The 11,404-nt window shown below is 49.0% G+C and overlaps 1 protein-coding gene across 1 annotated transcript in view; it reads left to right on the top strand.

The window, feature by feature from the left end:
- Positions 1-11,404, top strand: part of LOC144791758 (zinc metalloproteinase-disintegrin-like VLAIP-B) — a 4,238,988-nt gene that overhangs the window by 2,067,848 nt on the left and 2,159,736 nt on the right. The gene's annotated exons all lie outside the window — the stretch shown is intronic.

Raw genomic sequence — 11,404 nt, 5'->3', positions numbered from 1 at the left:
ACAACAATGAAAGAGTGTTCTTTGTTTGAAAACACAAGGGTATTCGAGCACATAGAAGAACAACACCTATTTGGTGTGTCTAGAAAGCCCTCACTCACCGACCTGGTCGGTGACATGCTTCATCATTGGGCCCCACTGGGTGTGACCGAATGTCACCCCAGTGTGCTTCAACGCCAGATTTACTGCGGAGCGGGTAATGTGAAGATGTGGGTGCTAAATGATAAACTACGTGAATAAGGAAAGTGTAAAGTGGTGAGTTTAAAAATTTCTTTGTTGTATCAAAAATTGTTTTAATGGCTGATCAAAAAGACATATTAAAAATGTGTTGGAGAACTAGGCCAACTAAGTTGAATGGTCTGTTTCCAATACTCTTAAGTGATGGTCAACATGTTTCTGCCAATGTCGGTATAATTAACCTGGCATTCGTCAGGACCTATGGTGAATTAATATCTCTTTTAGCCACCATGACAGCCAAAGTGGCCCATATAAGTCCATACCTAGTCAGATCGTTCGGTTCCCAAATATTTAATAGGCACTTGCGTGGTTCAGGTATGAGGGAAATTTGAAGTGTTTGTGAGATAGTGCGCATAACTTGTCGCCAAAATTCCATTATGTGGGGGCAGTCGCAAAGCGTATGAAACAGCGTATCCTCTTCCCCGCAGCCGCGAAGACAAAAGGGGTGCGGCGCTCTGTGAATCTTGTGGAGCATGCACCGTGTGTAATAAATGCGATGTATGATTTTAAGTTGTACTAATCTAAATTTTGCCGATATGCCCTCTTCTTTCGGGGATGCTAGTGCCTCATTCCACTCCGAGTTGTCAATATCACCTACATCTCCCACCCACTTCTCTCGTAACACCAGTGTGGGGTCTTTCAAATTATTGAGCTATTTCTTGTATGTAAGTGAGGTTGCACCCTGCTGCATGTAATCAGTAAGTAGTCTGTCTTCCAGTGGTGAGGAATCTGGTACTTCGGTGCCCAACGGTATCGCCTGCATTAGCGCGTGTCTGATTTGAATGTACCTATAGGTTTCGTTCAGGCCTAATCCATATTACTGCTGAAGCTGGGCGAACGTGATTAGAGTGTCTTTCTCCCACAAATCTCCCACCGTGGAGATACCAATATTATCCCACTGCGCAAATCCCTTACTGTGTCTCAGGCGCCCTAGGGCTTTCGTGTCCCAGAGAGGGGTTAGTTTGGGGATTTTTCCCTTCCATCCCAGCTTCGCCTGCGCTACGTGCCATAAAGTGGTTGTGTGTTTTGTGGGCCCTACTAGTCGCGCGACTTGTTGTTTATTGTACGGTGTTGATAGCATGCTGTCTGTTCCTAGCTGGGCCCAATCGGCTCTATATGCAGGGTCATTTCTCGGCGCGTGTATCCACTGGTTTACAATTTTGAGTTGCGCCGCCCAATAGTATAATAGTATGTCCGGTAAGGCGATACCCCCCTCGTACCAACGAATGCCTCTGTTCTCCAGTATTCAATCTTTCATAGATTCACATGCTTGTATCTTCCCCGTCGTCATGGTGGGAGTCTCCCGGTAAATGATAACCATAGCAGTAGAAGAAAAAAGTGCCTGGAAGCCATAGAGTAGTGAAACCACTAGGTAACCTCTCCTCCTCATTATGTGGCCCAAACTACAGCCAATCAGCAGCCAGCACCAGCCTACACCATTTCCAGCAGAGCCACCACACCTCAGATTTCCAACCGCCTTTGTGTGAGAAGGAGTCTCCCTGAGCTTTGCTCAGTTTATTCTCTCTTCACTGAACTTTTGACCTTTCACAGTTGGAAGACAGGTACTGTTCTTTTATTATCAAGAATCATTTCATTCAATATGTCTGAAAGCTCCAAGAAGAGTCTTTTCAGAGCTTGCAGGTCTTGTGGCAAGGCCAGACTGTTTTCTGAGGATCCTCACAAGGAGTGCTTGTACTGTTTGTACCCTAAGCATATTCCTAAGGACTGCAAGTATTGCCGGACCTTCTCTGCCAATACACTGAAGGATAGAGAAGCGCGCCTCTTATTATGGCTTCAGAAAAGGAATACTCAAGACTCGGAGTCTGAGGGAGAAGCCAAAGGACACACCTCTAAGAAATTAAAAAGAGGGTCCTCTGAGGAAAAGGGAGATGTGAGGAAACAAAAAACAGGAAAATCTAAGGAAGGTGAACCTTCTACTTCACTCCTTCCAACTCCTCTCAAGCCTTCCTCAGAAAAGAAGGCTCCGTCGTCGCTTCCGTCGACGAAATCTACCGAAATTCCAGTCAGATCTCCGACTAGGCCGTCGACTACCTCGACGACTACCATCTCGTCGTCGTCAACGATGACAATCTTGACGACGACAGCTTCATCGACGACGACTCCGTCGACGGTGAGTGCCAGACCTTCATCGACGGCAAGATCTTTGTCGACGAGTATCCCGTCGACGATGCGGATGATTGTTCCGTCGACGGCCCCGTCGACGGTCCCGTCAACGATGAAAAAATCGTCAATGATTCCATCTCCAACAAAGATAACTTCAACCTATATTTCCATAAAGAGGATTGCTCCGTCGACGGGAGCGTTGACGAGCAAAAAAGGGGAGTTTTCCACGCCGAAGATTTCACCTCTACTGCCCTCTACCATTCTGGATTGCCGGGAATCAGAGGAGGAAGGATCCTTTGGTGTTGCTTACAGTCCTTCGCAACTCCATATTAAACATCAGGATTCCGATGAGGAAGACCACCAGGAGGCCCAGGGGCACTTCTCTTTTACGGATCGGCCGGTCAAAGGCCAGATGAGATACGAGTCATTTCACCAGGCCTACCACTATGATGATGAAGAGGAAGTGGATAAGCCTGTGCGGGAAGAGGCCATGTCGGTGCCTACTTCTTTAATATCAGACCTAAGAAGCATGATCGATAGCTATTATCGTCGCTTTCCGGAAGATAATGTTCCTGCGGCTGCTGAAAAAGTCTCTCAACCTGCAAAGGAGACACCCCTGGCTCAGCCGCCGCCTCCTCCTCCTCGGACGGAGGTCCAAAATGTTATTACAATTCGTGATGACTTAAATGATTCCGATCAGGACGATCAAGAGGAGGAAGGGGAACTTCCTCAGGATGAGGGGGTTGGAGATGAATGGGACCAATATATCGCCCCAACGTCCCCGGTGTCACCTTTGCCTCAATCAAGCTCTCCTCCAGAGGCATAGCCAGTTTTCACGATTTGATGGGAAAAGCGGCTAAAAGATTTAAGCTTGATATGCCAATCAAGGAAAGCGAATGTTTCCTTTACGATTTCAAGGAGTCCTCCAGGAAGTCGGTAAGAGCCATTCCTATTATTGACCATATCTGGGATGAAGGACTCAAACTGATGAAGAATCCAGCCTCAGTCCCAGCATCCATACCCAAGCTGGACAAAAAGTATCGCGCTATAGAGACGGCTCCAGCATGTCTTATTGGTCATCCTCGACCGGACTCAGTTGTGACTCAAGCAGCGCAGAGGCGCTCCAAGAACCCTATGGCAACATGTGTGGCGCCCCCCGATAAGGAGGGCAAGAAGATGGACGGCATAGGTAAACGTTTTGCAGTCATGGCAGCAGCTTCCATCAAAGAAACCAACGCGATGGCCCTGCTGAGCCGGTTCAATAGACAGATGTGGTCTGACATCGCACCATTCCTGTCGCACCTTCCGGAGGACAAGAAAGAGGAGGCGACTACCATCCAGCAGGATGGAGCCAGAGCAGCATCGGAGTCCATAGACGTGGCAATGGACATAGCGTCTATAGCTTTCCGCCAGATGGCTGGGGCGGTAACCCTACGGAGGCATGGATGGCTCAAAGCTACATCCTTTCGACCAGAGGTCAAGTCTAAAATCTTGGACATGCCATTCGATGGCGAAAGCCTCTTTGGTAAACAGATCGATGAGGCGTTACAGGGGATAAAAGCAGATACTGATACTGCTAGATCCTTGGGATCTTTACAGCAAGGTTGTTATCAGTCCTTTCGTGGCCGAGGATCCTGAGGACGCTTTCAACAGCAACGTTCCTCTTACCAATCTAATCGGTACCAACCTTACAACCAACAGGGATACCGTCAGTACTCCTCCAACCAGCAATACCGGTCCTCGAACACTTCCTTCCAACAACAAGGAAGAAGAAAGTCCGCCGCCAGAGGGGAGCAAGACTCTGGTCGCAGACAGTGATATTTCTCAGGCGCCTCCAATTCCGCTTCAGATCGACCAGTTCCACTACCTCTCTCAGTTTCTTCGCATTGGCAGTCCATAACATCGGACAGATGGGTATTAGACATCATTACACAGGGTCACACCCTGGAATTCTCACAAAGGCCTCCAAATCGTCCGCCTCTCTGCAGAGTTCATCAACATATAGCAGCTCTCAAAGCAGAGATCCTATCACTCATACTGAAAGGAGCGATAGAGGAAGTCCCATCAGACCAGCGAGGAACAGGTTTTTATTCACACTTCTTCCTTATAAGGAAAAAGCAATCATCAAAATGGAGGCAGGTACTGGACCTCAGAGATCTGAACACATACATAAAGAAAATGTCTTTCCGTATGCTGTCCTTACAGGAAATTCTTCTACTGCTCCGCAAGGGAGACTACATGGTCTCTCTAGACCTGTTGGATGCATACTTCCACATTCCGATACACAAAAAACACAAGAAGTATCTGCGATTTATGGTGGCGGGGCGCCATTACCAGTTCAGAGTTTTGCCTTTCGGCCTGAAGTCTGCCCCCAGAGTATTCACAAAATGCATGGCTCCAATAGCGGCGCATTTAAGGCAGCAAAGTCTCCAGGTTTTCCCATACCTGGACGACTGGTTAATAAAAGGACCATAGTTCCAGGCAACACAGAGATCTCTACGGATGTGCACGGATCTCTTCCAAAGATTAGGCCTTCGGATAAACAAAGAAAAATCATTTTTTCTTCCGGCTTGTACTCTACAATTCCTAGGAGCAATCTTGAAAACACAGGAAATGAAAGCTTACCCATCAGAAGAACGGGTAACAAAAATCTTGAATCTGACTGCATCTCTGGCAACAAAAAAGTTCACTTCCATCAGAATATTCAAGTCATTACTGGGAATGATGTCCTCTTGTCTCCCATTGATTCCGAACTGCCGTTTACAGATAAGACCGCTGCAAGAAGCCCTGGACACACAATGGGTCCAAGCCCTGGGTTCCTTCGACAACAAGCTGGTCATAACTCATCAGATCAAATGTGCAATGTCATGGTGGGGTATCAGGAGCAATCTAACAAAGGTCCTGGTATTCGAACCTCAATCTCCAAGCTACGTCATGACATCAGATGCTTCATTACGAGGTTGGGGGGCACATCTACACGACCTGGAGATTCAAGGCCTTTGGTCTCCTCAAGAGACAAAACTTCACATCAATCTCTTGGAATTGAAAGCCGTCTTCCTGGGCCTTCAGGTCTTCCTTCCCAGGATCCAAGGTTCATCGGTCTTAGTGTGAACGGACAGCACAACAACAATGTTTTACCTGCGCAAGCAGGGTGGAACGAGATCAAAACCCCTGTCGATTCAGGCACAAAGGATCTGGAAATGGCTATTGTGTCAGAACATAACGCTGCAATTGGAACATGTTCCAGGGGTAGACAACACAAAAGCAGATCTGTTAAGCAGGTCATCCGACATTTGCCACGAGTGGGAACTATGTCAAGTCCAGCTGAATCGGATTTTTAATGTGTGGGGCAAGCCAAGTCTGGACCTGTTTGCAACTCAGAGCAACAAAAAGTGCAGACATTATGCCAGCAGGTTCCCTCAACAGGGTTCGAGAGGGAATGCTCTTTTCCTCCGATGGACAGGGATGTTTGCTTATGCCTTCCCTCCCTTTCCCCTAATTCCCAGATTACTGAGGAAAATGAGATCAGAACCTTGCCAAATAATACTGATAGCCCCAGCCTGGCCGAGGCAGTTTTGGTATACAGAGCTTCTTCAATTGTCGGCGGAGCCAAGAATTCAGCTCCCAACAACCAGGGATTTGATTTCCATGAACTGAGGCCAAGTACTTCATCCGCAATTGACATCTCTAAAATTGTCGGCTTGGAACCTTCCGCAGCGCTGTCTACCAACAAGACATATTCTGCTAAATGGAAACAATTCTGTATTTGGTGCCTTGCTCATACAGTGCATCCTTTGACGTCTTCTTCTGAGCAAATTCTTCCTTATTTGCTGCATTTAGCCAGATCAGGGCTTGCGCACTCATCTATTAAAGTCCATTTAGCAGCAATATCTAGATACAGAAGATCTGCAGGATGCCCATCTCTGTGGTCTAACAGACTAATCAAGGAGTTCTTAAAAGGACTATTCAGAAGGTTTCCTCCAATTAAGCGTCCTCCACCCACATGGCAACTTAACACTGTCTTGTCACAGCTTATGAAAGCTCCGTTCGAGCCGATCCACAAATCTGAACTAAAATTCCTGTCATGGAAAGTAGCATTACTGCTGGCGCTCACATCAGCCAGGAGGGTCAGTGAGATCCAAGCTTTTTCTATACAGGATCCCTTCATACAATTCAGGCCAGATAAGGTGATGCTAAGGACTAACCCAAAATTTGTGCCTAAAATACATTCGTCTTTTCATCTAAATGAACCGGTGATCCTGCCTACATATTTTAAAAATCCTTCTACAACGGCTGAAAAAGCTCTACATACTTTAGACATTGGCAGATGCCTAAAGTTCTACATTGAAAAGACTAAAAGCTTTCGCAAATCAAACCAACTGTTTGTCTCCTACTCGGGGCCCAGAAAAGGTCTGGCCCTTTCACGTTCCTCCATCTCCAGATAGATTGCATCCGCCATTGTTTTTTGTCAAGAGAAAGCAGGAAGGCCTCGCGACATGAAAGTCCGTGCCCATGATACACGGAAGATGGCGACGTCTTCTGCATTGCTAGCAGGAGTACCCCTTCCAGACATATGCAGAGCAGCGACTTGGTCGAATGTTCATACATTCACCAAACATTACTGTCTGGACACAGAATGGAAAGCAGATGCGGCAGTGGGACAGGCAGTTCTGCGACATCTCTTTAAATGAGGTACATGTTTATGAATTTTATTCTACTGTTTTTTCTATATAATGTGTTTTTTTCCCTTTATGCTAATATCTGAAATAGCAAAGTTTGATTGTTAGTACCTTTTAATTCGTAATGAGTTATTTTTTCCGAAAGGAATTTATGGCACGCAGCCCCGAGAAAAGAAAGGGGTCTAGCCTAGAAACGCTCTAACTACAAGGACTGCTATCTACTCTGATACAAGCATGTGAATATATGAAAGATTGAATACTGGAGAAAGAACTAGTTACTTACCTGTACACTATGGTTCTCCAGTATTATCTTTCATAGATTCACATGCGCCCGCCCGCCTCCCCGTTTCCATTAGGTAGACCACCTTTTTTATCTCTGGTTTCCTGCATAGCTCACTCTTGGGCGGTAGGAAATCTGAGGTATGGTGGCTCTGCTGGGAATGGTGTAGGCTGGTGCTGGCTGCTGATTGGCTGTAGTTTGGGCCACATAATGAGGAGGAGAGGTTACCTAGTGGTTTCACTACTCTATGGCTTCCAGGCAGTTTTTTCTTCTACTGCTATGGTTATCATTTACCGGGAGACTCCCACCATGACGACGGGGAAGATACAAGCATGTGAATCTATGAAAGATAATACTGGAGAACCATAGTGTACAGGTAAGTAACTAGTTCTTTACTCCCTCCTCTTTTGTCCAGCCATGCCAGCATTTTCCCCGCCTTGTCTCCGATGTCATAGACCCTATGCGCTGTGTTTGAGATGTTGTCCATGACTTGTGACTTGAGGTGGTCTTGGTATTGCTGTTGGCGCAATTTTAGTGTGTGTGTAGTCTCTGTCGTGGGATCAGTCATGTGTGCCGAGTTTGCCTCTTGGAGCGCCAGCTCTAGCTCCGAGAGTTCTTGCCGATATGTTTGCTTGTGTTCCGAGACTGATGCAATTGCTCGTCCCCGCAGGACCGTCTTATATGCCTCCCACAGGACTGAGGGGGAGGACACAGATGTTGTGTTTTCTTCAAAGTAATATTTGGTCGTAGATTTAAGGTCTTTGATTTTGGGGATCATGAGATAATTGGGATATATGGGATAAATTATCGCGCGTTTCTTCTCCTTAGTGGAGAGGGATAGCAACACAGGAGAGTGGTCAGAAATTCTTCTTGGCAGTATGTCTATGGCGTCCACGTGCCTCATCCCATCACCTAGGAGCAGAAAGTAATCTATGCGGGACAGACTATTATGCACCGGAGAGTGATACGTGTATTGCTTTGCTGTGGGGTGGATTTGGCGCCAGGCATCTGTCAATCCCAATGCCTCCATGAAACCTGGGAAGGCAGAGGAGCCCAACGCGCGTGTCCTAACGGGAGACGTGTCCAGCGCTGGGTCTACAATGGCATTGAAGTCCCCCCCTAAGATCGTGTCCCCTGTCGGGAGAGTCAGAAGAAACTCCCCTAGTGCAGGCAGTGCTATGGAGTGTAGTGCTGGAGGAATATACACGGACACCACATATAGGAGTTTACCCTCCCATTGCCCATGAACAGCCGTGAAGCGGCCTTGATCATCCACCTTGTGTTGCAAAACAATAAAGGGGTAGGTTTTTTCACCAGGATACCCGTCCCCTGCGACCCCGCAGGGAACTCCGCGTGCGCCGCCATTTTATAGCCTCGCCTATCGAGTGCGTGACATGCTGTCCCCGTGAGGTGCGTCTCCTGTAATAACACTACCGCGGGCCTTGGCGTCTGATTGCTTGTAGGACCAACCCTCTCTTTATTTTGTCTCCCAGCCCTCTAACATTCCATGTGAGTAGTCGAAGGGGGGGCACCGCCAGGGAGCACGGCATGTCCTCAGTGGCTGCTGTGTGGGACTGGTGAGCCATCATGTGGTCTTAGGAGCGTGTCTAGTTGTCATATTAATTGCAGTGACATGTGTCTGTCGCCACCCTTGGATCTGCATGTGCAAGACGTGACATGTGTGCTATAGCGTGTGAATCCTGACCCAAAATCAACAAAACTAAATCTAAAATTAAAATTACCCCCCGCCCTCCTCCCTGCTTCCCTACTCCACGGACATAACACCGCCCGCTTCCCCAACTTCGCAGAGTGCTTAACCGCAGCCCAAACCATCTTACTTGCTCGTGGGGGTAAAGAGTCCCGGAGCCCTACCGGCTCAGTCCACCTTACTCGGCTTCACCCAATCGTGAGTCCAGGGGGCATAGCCTCAGGTTACCGAAAGGAGCCACGTCTATTCTGCGGTGTCGCGTATAATTAAGAGTCGGGTGGTTGCCCACCATCCTCTGATCCCGCCTCTGATGTCCTCTCTTGAGATACCGGTTCCTCCGAACGCGGCTCCACTCGTGTTTCAGCTGGTTGATTTCGATGCCCTCTGTTATATCGGCGAGGCCCCTCCACTTGTCTCCAGCCATCGAGCCAGTCCTGCGCTACCTCAGGAGTGTCGAAGAACCACGTCTTCCCGTCCGCAACGACTCTCAACCTCGCTGGAAACAGCATGGAGTATGGCAGTTCCTTCGCCCGTAGTGCTTTTTTGATCTCGAAGAAGGTTTTCCGGCGCCGGGCCACCTCCGCCGTGTAGTCTGGGAAGAAGGCTAGCGAGGAGTTCTGAAGTTTGATGGGCGGAGAGACTCTTGCAGCCTGTAGTATTGCGTCCCTGTCCCTAAAGTTGAATAAACGGCCTAGGACTGGTCGTGGTGCGGCGCCCGGCTTCGGAGTTCCGCCGGGCACCCTGTGTGCTCGTTCCACCGAGAAGAAGTGGGAAAGGCCTTTGGGCTGTAATTTGGTTTTTATGAGTTCTTCGACGTACAGATCCATTGCTCTTTTACCTTCTGTTTCCAGAATTCCTAAGATTCGAACATTGTTCCGTCGGGAGCGCCCTTCTTGTTCATCCAGTTTTGCTTGCAGTTGTTTGGTGACCGTTTCCATGCGTTCCATTGCGATCTGTAGTTCTGAAGTGTCTTCCACTAGCGACCTCGCCACTACCTCCACTTGCGCCACCCGTTCTGACATTTTATGGAAATCAGCACGTAGTAAATTAACATCAGTGGAGATTGTTCCCACCGTCGTTTGGACACTGGAGAGAGTTTTCATGATGTCCTCCAGCGTCAACTTTTTGCTTCCTTCTGTGTCTTGACCCTTGCCCGTTGATGCACGGCCGTCATTTGACGGTTGGTTGTGTTTCTCATAGGCATATTTATCGAGTTTTGCTTGCGTCGACAAGTTTTTCGGCCCTCTGCCCGCCATGGCGTTCACTTGCACCTGACTGTGGCTGTGGATGTGGGGCACCGCTGCAAAGAAGGCAGCGGGAGTGCGTCGCACCTAGGTCCCTGACGTACAGTGCCTCTGGTGGTAACCCAACACGGGGGAATCGGTCACGTCGTCGCATGCCCACTATGGCTAAAATTCTGTACCTTTGGAGTGCGCCAGTCCGGTAGCAACCGGGCACCGTGACGTGCTCCTGCACACTGTGTGTTGTATCCGCTATCAAGCCGGTGGCTCCCAGGACGCCACCATGCCCTTCTCTTGTTTATCAGTGGCACTTTCTTTTTTGTATGCCCTATATTGTCTTGCCCCAGCTCCCCCTCCACAGTCTCAGGGCTGTCGTGCTGTCACGGTTCTCAGTTCACGCACGTAGTGGGCTGTTACATCAGGCTCCTTGATCACCTGTATATTATGGGTGGAGGCCTCTGATCGTGCGTTACCCGCCCCTCTTCAGTCTTAATCTGTGCGTGTTGCCCCTTGGCGGAATCTCCTTGGACAGTGTGTGGACCTCCGATAGTTATGCACGTGGGGTTACAATATTATTATTCAGCACCGATTGGCACCTCAGGGTCACCGACTAGTGCTCCGCCTCCCACTTCCAACCTCCTTTTCGGTCGAAAGACCCTCAAATTAGGCAAAGTCAGCCCGGGGCGGGCGGGGCGAAAATACAACCTCATCGCAGCGTGGTAGCTGTGTCCTGTGTCCTGATCGTGGTGGTGACGACTTGCTATCCCTCACCGCAGGGCACCGCTCACCCAAACACCTTGTTGGGGGGTAAGTGGTTCCTACTTCCAACCCCCGGTGTCTCCGTCTGACTGCCGATGCCACTACCAGCGCTCCTCTGCCCCTGTTCAGATGTCTCGTCTTGCACAGCTCATGGCGTAGGTATGGCAGTCTGCTGGTTCATGTTGCATGGAGGCTTTTCTATCCCTCCCGTGATGGCCCTTTAAGGTCGCTGTATTTGCCTCTCCGCCGGTGGTGGATTTCAGCTGGCGTTCGCCCCCTCAGGTCGTGCTGGGTGCTTCTCTTCTCCGGGGGAGTTCCGCACCTCGGTGGGCCGCACCTCCTCTCCGTTCACCGGGCAACTGCACCTCCGTTTTCGTCC

Source organism: Lissotriton helveticus, chromosome 11 (assembly GCF_964261635.1).
Source record: "Lissotriton helveticus chromosome 11, aLisHel1.1, whole genome shotgun sequence".
In the NCBI taxonomy this organism is placed as follows: Eukaryota; Metazoa; Chordata; class Amphibia; order Caudata; family Salamandridae; genus Lissotriton; species Lissotriton helveticus.
This window is presented reverse-complemented; position numbering and strand designations above follow the sequence as displayed.